The sequence below is a fragment of the Heterodontus francisci genome, unplaced genomic scaffold (genome assembly GCF_036365525.1).
Source record: "Heterodontus francisci isolate sHetFra1 unplaced genomic scaffold, sHetFra1.hap1 HAP1_SCAFFOLD_56, whole genome shotgun sequence".
Lineage (NCBI taxonomy): Eukaryota > Metazoa > Chordata > Chondrichthyes > Heterodontiformes > Heterodontidae > Heterodontus > Heterodontus francisci.
In genome coordinates this window covers 3,441,793-3,451,600 of record NW_027141174.1, presented here as the reverse complement: position 1 = coordinate 3,451,600, position 9,808 = coordinate 3,441,793, and positions in this window count along the sequence as shown.

The following is a 9,808-nucleotide window of genomic DNA, read 5'->3' as shown; positions in this document are numbered from 1 at the left end:
GTGTTGCATTAGTTTGAGATATTGCATTAGTTTGAGGGGTGCCTAAGTTTGATGGTTGCCTTAGTTTGAGGGGCTGCATTAGTTTGAGGGTCTGCATTAGTTTGAGCATTGCCATATTTTAAGGGTTGCCTGAGATTGAGGCGTTGCCTTAGATTGAGGCGTTGCCTACGTTTGAGGCGTTGCCTTCGTCTTTGGGCTGCCTTAGTTTGAGGTGTTGCCTTAGTCTGAGGTGTTGCCTTAGTTTGAGGGTTCCCTTAGTTTGAGGGTTGCCTTTGTTTGAGGGGTTGCCTTTGTTTGAGGGGTTGCCTTTGTTTGAGGGGTTACCTTTGTTGAGGGTTGCCTTAGTTTGAGCGTTGCCTTAGTTTGAGCGTTGCCTAAGTTTGAGGGTTGCCTTAGTTTGAGGGTTGCGTTAGTTTGAGGGTTGCATTAGTTTGAGGGTTGCCTTAGTTTGAGGGTTGCCTTAGTTTGAGGAATTGCCTTATTTTGAGGAATTGCCTTCGTTTATGGGTTGCCTTAGTTTCAGGTGTTGCATTCGTTTGAGGGTTGTCTTAAATTGAGAGTTGCCTTGTATTGACTGCTGCCTCAGTCTGAGGTTTGCCTTAGATTGAGGATTGCCTTAGTTTGAGATATTGCTTAGTTTTCCGGGAGCCTATTTTGAGGTGTTGCCTTAGTTTGAGGTGTTGCCTTAGTTTGAGGTGTTGCCTTAGTTTGAGGTGTTGCCTTAGTTTGAGGTGTTGCATTAGTTTGAGGTACTGCATTAGTTTGAGGTATGGCATTAGTTGGAGGGTTGACTTAGTTTGCTGTGTTGCCTTAGTTTGATGTGTTGCCTTAGTTTGATGTGTAGTCTTCGTTTGATGTGTTGCCTCAGTTTGATGTGTTGCCTTAGTTTGATGTGTTGCCTTAATTTGAGGTGATGCCGTTATTTGACGGCTGCCTTAGTTTGAGGTGTTGCCTTAGTTTGAGGTGTTGCCTCAGTTTGAGGTATTGCCTTAGTTTGAGGTGTTGCCTTAGTTTGAGGTGTTGCCTTAGTTTGAGGGTTGCCTTTGATTGAGGGCTTCCTTTGATTGAGGGTTTCCTTTGATTGAGAGTTGCCTTAGTTTGAGGGTTGTAGAAGTTTGAGGGTTGCCTTAGTTTGAGGGTTGCCTTAGTTTGAGGTTTTGCCTTAGTTTGAGGTTTTGCCTTAGTTTGAGGTTTTGCCTTAGTTTGAGGTGTTGCATTAGTTTGAGGTGTTGCATTCGTTTGGCGGTTCCCTTAGTTTGACTGTTGCCTGAGTTTGAGGTGTTGCCTTAGTTTGACTGTTGCCTAAGTTTGAAGTGTTTCCTTAGTTTGAGGTGTTGCCTTCGTTTGAGGTGTTGCCTTCGTTTGAGGTGTTGCCTGAGTTTGAGGTGTTGCATTTGTTTGACGGTTGCCTTAGTTTGAGGTGTTGCCTTAGTTTGATGTGTTGCCTTAGTTTGAGGTGTTGCCTTAGTTTGAGGTGTTGCCTGAGTTTGAGGTGTTGCCTTCGTTTGAGGTGTTGCCTTCGTTTGAGGTGTTGCTTTCGTTTGAGGTGTTGCCTTAGTTTGAGGTGTTCCCTTAGTTTGACTGTTGCCTCAGTTTGAGGTGTTGCCTAAGTTTGAGGTGTGGCCTAAGTTTGAGGTGTTGCCTTTGTTGAGGGTTGCCTTAGTTTGAGCGTTGCCTTAGTTTGAGGTGTTGCCTTAGTTTGATATGTTGCCTTACTTTGAGGTGTTGCCTTCGTTTGAGGTGTTGCCTTAGTTTGAGGTGTTGCCTTAGTTTGAATGTTGCCTCATGTTGAGGTGTTGCCTTAGTTTGACCGTTGCCTCAGTTTGAGGTGTTGCCTTAGTTTGAGGTGTTGCCTTAGTTTGACTGCTGCCTCAGTTTGAGGTGTTTCCTTAGTTTGAGGTGTTGCCTTAGTTTGAGGTGTTGCCTTAGGTTGACTGTTGCCTCAGTTTGAGGTGTTGCCTTCGTTTGAGGTGTTGCCTTCGTTTGAGGTGTTGCATTTGTTGAGGGTTGCCTTAGTTTGAGCGTTGCCTTAGTTTGAGCGTTGCCTCAGTTTGAGGGTTGCGTTAGTTTGAGGGTTGCCTTAGTTTGAGGAATTGCCTTAGTTTGAGGAATTGCCTTAGTTTATGGGTTGCCTTAGTTTGAGGTATTGCATTTGTTTGAGGTATGGCATTAGTTGGAGGGTTGCCTTCGTTTTATGTGTTGCCTTAGTTTGATGTGTTGCCTTAGTTTGATGTGATGCCTTAATTTGAGGTGCTGCCTTCATTTGACGGCTGCCTTAGTTTGAGGTGTTGACTTAGTTTGAGGTGTTGCCTCAGTTTGAGGTGTTGCCTTTGTTTGAAGTTTTGCCTTTGATTGAGGGTTTCCTTTGATTGAGGGTTTCCTTTGATTGAGGGTGGCCTTAGTTTGAGGGTTGCCTTAGTTTGAGGGTTGCCTTAGTTTGAGGGTTGCCTGAGTTTGAGGTTTTGCCTTAGTTTGAGGTGTTGCCTTAGTTTGAGGTTTTGCCTTAGTTTGAGGTTTTGCCTTAGTTTGAGGTGTTGCATTAGTTTGAGGTGTTGCATTAGTTTGAGGTGTTGCCTTAGTTTGAGGTGTTGCCTTAGTTTGAGGGTTCCCTTAGTTTGAGGGTTCCCTTAGTTTGAGGGTTGCCTTTGTTTGAGGGGTTGCCTTTGTTTGAGGGGTTGCCTTTGTTGAGGGTTGCCTTAGTTTGAGCGTTGCCTTAGTTTGAGCGTTGCCTTAGATTGAGGGTTACCTTAGTTTGAGAGTTGCGTTAGTTTGAGCGTTGCATTAGTTTGAGAGTTGCCCTAGTTTGAGGGTTGCCTTCGTTTGAAGAATTGCCTTCGTTTATGGGTTGCCTTAGTTTCAGGTGCTGCATTAGTTTGAGGGTTGTCTTAAATTGAGAGTTGCCTTGTATTGACTGCTGCCTCAGTCTGAGGTTTGCCTTAGATTGAGGATTGCCTTAGTTTGAGATATTGCTTAGTTTCATGGGCGCCTTTGTTTGAGGTGTTGGCCTATTTTGAGGTGTTGCCTTAGTTTGAGGTGTTGCCTTAGTTTGAGGTGTTGCCTTAGTTTGAGGTGTTGCATTAGTTTGAGGTACTGCATTAGTTTGAGGTATGGCATTAGTTGGAGGGTTGCCTTAGTTTGATGTGTTGCCTTAGTTTGATGTGTTGCCTTAGTTTGATGTGCTGCCTTCGTTTGATGTGCTGCCTTCGTTTGATGTGTTGCCTTAGTTTGATGTGTTGCCTTAGTTTGATGTGTTGCCTTGGTTTGATGTGTTGCCTTAATTTGAGGTGTTGCCTTTATTTGACGGCTGCCTTAGTTTGAGGTGTTGCCTTAGTATGAGGCGTTGCCTCAGTTTGAGGTGTTTTCTTAGTTTGAGGTGTTGCCTTAGTTTGAGGTGTTGCCTTTGTTTGAGGGTTGCCTTTGATTGAGGGCTTCCTTTGATTGAGGGTTTCCTTTGATTGAGGGTTGCCTTAGATTGAGGGTAGCCTTAGTTTGAGGGTTGCCTTATATTGAGGTTTTGCCTTAGTTTGAGGTTTTGCCTTAGTTTGAGGTTTTGCCATAGTTTGAGGTGTTGCATTAGTTTGAGGTGTTGCATTAGTTTGACGGTTCCCTTAGTTTGACTGTTGCCTTAGTTTGAGGTGTTGCCTTCGTTTGAGGTGTTGCCTTCGTTTGAGGTGTTGCCTTAGTTTGACTGTTGCCTCAGTTTGAGGTGTGCCTAAGTTTGAGGTGTTGCCTAAGTTTGAGGTGTTGCCTTAGTTTGAGGTGTTGTCTTAGTTTGAGGTGTTGCCTTCATTTGAGGTGTTGCCTTCGTTTGAGGTGTTGCCTTTGTTGAGGGTTGCCTTAGTTTGAGCGTTGCCTTAGTTTGAGCGTTGCCTTCGTTTGAACGTTGCCTTAGTTTGAGGGTTGCCTTAGTTTGAGGGTTGCGTTAGTTTGAGGGTTGCGTTAGTTTGAGGGTTGTGTTAGTTTGAGGGTTGCCTTAGTTTGAGGAATTGCCTTAGTTTGAGGAATTGCCTTCGTTTATTGGTTGCCTTAGTTTCAGGTGTTGCATTAGTTTGAGGGTTGTCTTAAATTGAGAGTTGCCTTGTATTGACTGCTGCCTCAGTCTGAGGTTTACCTCAGATTGAGGATTGCCTTAGTTTGAGATATTGCTTAGTTTGATGGTAGCCTTTGTTTGAGGTGTTGCATTAGTTTTAGGTGTTGCCTTAGTTTGAGATATTGCTTAGTTTGATGGGAGCCTTTGTTTGAGGTGTTGGCCTATTTTGAGGTGTTGCCTTAGTTTGCGGTGTTGCCTTAGTTTGAGGTGTTGCCTCAGTTTGAGGTGTTGCATTAGTTTGAGCTATGGCATCAGTTTGCGGTGTTGCCTTAGTTTGATGTGTTGCCTTAGTTTGATGTGTTGCCTCAGTTTCATGTGTTGCCTTCGTTTGATGTGTTGCCTTAGTTTGATGTGTTGCCTTAGTTTGATGTGTTGCCTTAGTTTGATGTGTTGCCTTAGTTTGATGTGCTGCCTTAATTTGATGTGCTGCCTTAATTTGAGGTGTTGCCTTTATTTGACGGCTGCCTTAGTTTGAGGTGTTGCCTTAGTTTGAGGTGTTGCCTTAGTTTGAGGTGTTGCCTTTGTTTGAGGGCTGCCTTTGATTGAGGGTTTCCTTTGATTGCGGGTTTCCTTTGATTGAGGGTTGCCTTAGTTTGAGGGTTGCCTTAGTTTGAGGGTTGCCTTCGTTTGAGGTTTTGCCTTAGTTTGAGGTTTTGCCTTAGTTTGAGGTTTTGCCTTAGTTTGAGGTTTAGCCTTAGTTTGAGGTGTTGCATTAGTTTGAGGTGTTGCATTAGTTTGACGGTTCCCTGAGTTTGACTGTTGCCTTAGTTTGAGGTGGTGCCTTCGTTTGACTGTTGCCTAAGTTTGAGGTGTTTCCTTCGTTTGAGGTGTTGCCTTCGTTTGAGGTGTTGCATTTGTTTGACGGTTGCCTTAGTTTGAGGTGTTGCCTTACTTTGAGTTGTTGCCTTAGTTTGAGGTGTTGCCTTAGTTTGAGGTGTTGCCTTCGTTTGAGGTGTTGCCTGAGTTTGACTGTTGCCTTAGTTTGAGGTGTTGCCTAAGTTTGAGGTGTTGCCTAAGTTTGAGGTGTTGCCTAAGTTTGAAGTGTTGCCTTAGTTTGAGGTGTTGCCTTAGTTTGAGGTGTTGTCTTAGTTTGAGGTGTTGCCTGAGTTTGAGGTCTTGCCTTCGTTTGAGGTGTTGCCTTCGTTTGAGGTGTTGCATTTGTTTGACGGTTGCCTTAGGTTGAGGTGTTGCCTTAATTTGAGGTGTTGCCTTTATTTGACGGCTGCCTTAGATTGAGGTGTTGCCTTAGTTTGAGGTGTTGCCTTAGTTTGAGATGTTGCCTTTGTTTGAGAGTTGCCTTTGACTGAGGGTTTATTTTGATTGAGGGTTTCCTTTGATTGAGGGTTGCCTTAGTTTGAGGGTTGCCTTAGTTTGAGGTTTTGCCTTAGTTTGAGGTTTTCCCTTAGTTTGAGGTTCTGCCTTAGTTTGAGGTTTCAGGTTTTGCCTTAGTTTGAGGTGTTGCATTAGTTTGAGGTGTTGCATTAGTTTGACGGTTCCCTTAGTTTGAGTGTTGCCTTAGTTTGAGGTGTTGCCTTAGTTTGACTGTTGCCTAAGTTTGAGGTGTTTCCTTAGTTTGAGATGTTGCCTTAGTTTGAGGTGTTGCCTTAGTTTGAGGTGTTGCCTTCGTTTGAGGTGTTGCCTTCGTTTGAGGTGCTGCATTCCTTTGAGGTGTTGCATTTGTTTGAAGGTTGCCTTAGTTTGAGGTGTTGCCTTAGTTTGAGTTGTTGCCTCAGTTTGAGGTATTGCCTCAGATTGAGGGTTCCCTTCGTTGTGGTGCTGCCTTAGTTTTAGGTGTTGCCTTCGTTTGAGGTGCTGCATTAGTTTGATTTGCTGCCTTCGTTTGAGGTGCTGACTTAGTTTGAGGTGCTGCCTTCGTATGAGGTGCTGCCTTACTTTGAGGTGCTGCCTTACTTTGAGGTGCTGCCTTACTTTGAGGTGCTGCCTTAGTATGAGGGGCTGCCTTAGTTTGATGGGTATCCTTAGTTTGAGGGGCTGCCTTAGTTTGAGGGGCTGCCTTAGTTTGAGGGGCTGCCTTAGTTTGAGGGATGCCTTAGTTTGACGCGTTGCCTTAGATTGAGTGCTCCCTTAGATTGTGGTTTTGCCTCAGTTTGAGGTGTTGCATTTGTTTGAGGTGTTGCCTTAGTTTGAGGTGTTGCCTTAGTTTGAGTTGTTGCCTTAGTTTGAGGTGTTGCCTCAGTTTGAGTTGTTGCCTTAGTTTGAGTTGTTGCCTTAGTTTGTGTTGTTGCCTTAGTTTGTGTTGTTGCCTTCGTTTGAGTTGTTGCCTTAGTTTGAGTTGTTGCCTTCGTTTGATGTGTTGCCTTAGTTTGATGTGTTGCCTTAGTTTGATGTGTTGCCTTAGTTTGATGTGTTGCCTTAGTTTGATGTGCTGCCTTAATTTGATGTGCTGCCTTAATTTGAGGTGTTGCCTTTATTTGACGGCTGCCTTAGTTTGAGGTGTTGCCTTAGTTTGAGGTGTTGCCTTAGTTTGAGGTGTTGCCTTTGTTTGAGGGCTGCCTTTGATTGAGGGTTTCCTTTGATTGCGGGTTTCCTTTGATTGAGGGTTGCCTTAGTTTGAGGGTTGCCTTAGTTTGAGGGTTGCCTTCGTTTGAGGTTTTGCCTTAGTTTGAGGTTTTGCCTTAGTTTGATGTTTTGCCTTAGTTTGAGGTTTAGCCTTAGTTTGAGGTGTTGCATTAGTTTGAGGTGTTGCATTAGTTTGACGGTTCCCTGAGTTTGACTGTTGCCTTAGTTTGAGGTGGTGCCTTCGTTTGACTGTTGCCTAAGTTTGAGGTGTTTCCTTCGTTTGAGGTGTTGCCTTCGTTTGAGGTGTTGCATTTGTTTGACGGTTGCCTTAGTTTGAGGTGTTGCCTTACTTTGAGTTGTTGCCTTAGTTTGAGGTGTTGCCTTAGTTTGAGGTGTTGCCTTCGTTTGAGGTGTTGCCTGAGTTTGACTGTTGCCTTAGTTTGAGGTGTTGCCTAAGTTTGAGGTGTTGCCTAAGTTTGAGGTGTTGCCGAAGTTTGAAGTGTTGCCTTAGTTTGAGGTGTTGCCTTAGTTTGAGGTGTTGTCTTAGTTTGAGGTGTTGCCTGAGTTTGAGGTCTTGCCTTCGTTTGAGGTGTTGCCTTCGTTTGAGGTGCTGCATTTGTTTGACGGTTGCCTTAGGTTGAGGTGTTGCCTTAATTTGAGGTGTTGCCTTTATTTGACGGCTGCCTTAGATTGAGGTGTTGCCTTAGTTTGAGGTGTTGCCTTAGTTTGAGATGTTGCCTTTGTTTGAGAGTTGCCTTTGACTGAGGGTTTATTTTGATTGAGGGTTTCCTTTGATTGAGGGTTGCCTTAGTTTGAGGGTTGCCTTAGTTTGAGGTTTTGCCTTAGTTTGAGGTTTTCCCTTAGTTTGAGGTTCTGCCTTAGTTTGAGGTTTCAGGTTTTGCCTTAGTTTGAGGTGTTGCATTAGTTTGAGGTGTTGCATTAGTTTGACGGTTCCCTTAGTTTGAGTGTTGCCTTAGTTTGAGGTGTTGCCTTAGTTTGACTGTTGCCTAAGTTTGAGGTGTTTCCTTAGTTTGAGATGTTGCCTTAGTTTGAGGTGTTGCCTTAGTTTGAGGTGTTGCCTTCGTTTGAGGTGTTGCCTTCGTTTGAGGTGCTGCATTCCTTTGAGGTGTTGCATTTGTTTGAAGGTTGCCTTAGTTTGAGGTGTTGCCTTAGTTTGAGTTGTTGCCTCAGTTTGAGGTATTGCCTCAGATTGAGGGTTCCCCTCGTTGTGGTGCTGCCTTAGTTTTAGGTGTTGCCTTCGTTTGAGGTGCTGCATTAGTTTGATTTGCTGCCTTCGTTTGAGGTGCTGACTTAGTTTGAGGTGCTGCCTTCGTATGAGGTGCTGCCTTACTTTGAGGTGCTGCCTTACTTTGAGGTGCTGCCTTACTTTGAGGTGCTGCCTTAGTATGAGGGGCTGCCTTAGTTTGATGGGTATCCTTAGTTTGAGGGGCTGCCTTAGTTTGAGGGGCTGCCTTAGTTTGAGGGGCTGCCTTAGTTTGAGGGATGCCTTAGTTTGACGCGTTGCCTTAGATTGAGTGCTCCCTTAGATTGTGGTTTTGCCTCAGTTTGAGGTGTTGCATTTGTTTGAGGTGTTGCCTTAGTTTGAGGTGTTGCCTTAGTTTGAGTTGTTGCCTTAGTTTGAGGTGTTGCCTCAGTTTGAGTTGTTGCCTTAGTTTGAGTTGTTGCCTTAGTTTGTGTTGTTGCCTTAGTTTGTGTTGTTGCCTTCGTTTGAGTTGTTGCCTTAGTTTGAGTTGTTGCCTTAGTTTGAGGTGCTGCCTTCGTTTGAGGGGCTGCCTTTGTTTGAGGGGCTGCCTTAGTTTGAGGGATGCCTTAGTTTGAGGGTTGCCTTAGTTTGAGGGTTGTCTTAGTTTGAGGTGTTGCCTTCGTTTGACGGGCTGCCTAAGTTTGAAGGTTGACTTAGTTTGAGGTGTTGCTTTAGTTTGAGTTGCAGCCTTCGTTAGAGGGTTCCCTTAGTTTGAGGGTTCCCTTAGTTTGAGGGTTCCCTTATTTTGAAGTGTTGCCTTAGTTTGAGGTGTTGCGTTAGTTTAAGGGGTTGCATCTGTTTGAGGGGTTGCCTTAGTTTCAGGTGTTGCATTAGTTTGAGGGTTGCCTTAGATTGAGGATTGCCTTGGTTTGAGGTGTTGCGTTGGTTTAAGGGGCAGCATATGTTTGAGGGGCTGCATATGTTTGAGGGGTTGTCTCAGTTTGAGGGGTTGCCTTAGTTTGAGGGGTTGCCTTAGTTTGAGGTGTTGCATTAGTTTGAGGTTTCCCTTACTTTGAGGTGTTGCCTTAGTTTGAGGTGTTGCCTTAGTTTGAGGTGTTGCCTGAGTTTGAGGTGATGCCTTAGTTTGGGGTGTTGCCTTAGTTTGAGGTGTTGCCTTAGTTTGAGGTGTTGCCTTAGTTTGAGTTGTTGCATTAGTTTGAGGTGTTGCATTAGTTTGAGGTGTTGCCTTAGTTTGAGGCGTTGCCTTAGTGTGAGAGTTGCCTTAGTTTGAGAGTTGCTTTTGTTTGAGGTGTTGCCTTAGTTTGAGGTGTTGACTTAGTTTGAGGTGTTGCCTTAGTTTGAGGGTTCCATTAGTTTGACGGTTGCCTCAGTTTGAGGTGTTGCCTTACTTTGAGGTTTTGCCTTAGTTTGAGGTGTTGCCTCAGTTTAAGGTGTTGCCTTAGTTTGAGGTGTTGCATTATTTTGATGTGTTGCATTATTTTGATGTGTTGCATTATTTTGATGTGTTGCCTTAGTTTGAGGGGCTGCCTTAGTTTGAGGGGCTGCCTTAGTTTGAGGGGCAGCCTTAGTTTGAGGGGCCGCCTTAGTTTGAGGGGCCGCCTTAGTTTGAGGGGCCGCCTTAGCTTGAGGTGTTGCCTGAGTATGAGGTGCTGCCTTTGATTGACGGTTTCCTTAGTTTGAGGTGTTTCATTAGTTTGAGGTGTTGCATTAGTTTGAGGTGTTGCATTAGTTTGAGGTGTTGCATTAGTTTGAGGTGTTGCCTTTGATTGACGGTTTCCTTAGTTTGAGGTGTTTCATTAGTTTGAGGTGTTGCATTAGTTTGAGGTTTTGCATTAGTTTGAGGTGTTGCATTAGTTTGAGGTGTTGCATTGGTTTGAGGTGTTGCATTAGTTTGAGGTGTTGCATAGATTGAGGTGTTGCATTAGTTTGAGGTGTTGCTTTATTTTGAGGTGTTGCATTAGTTTGAGGTGTTG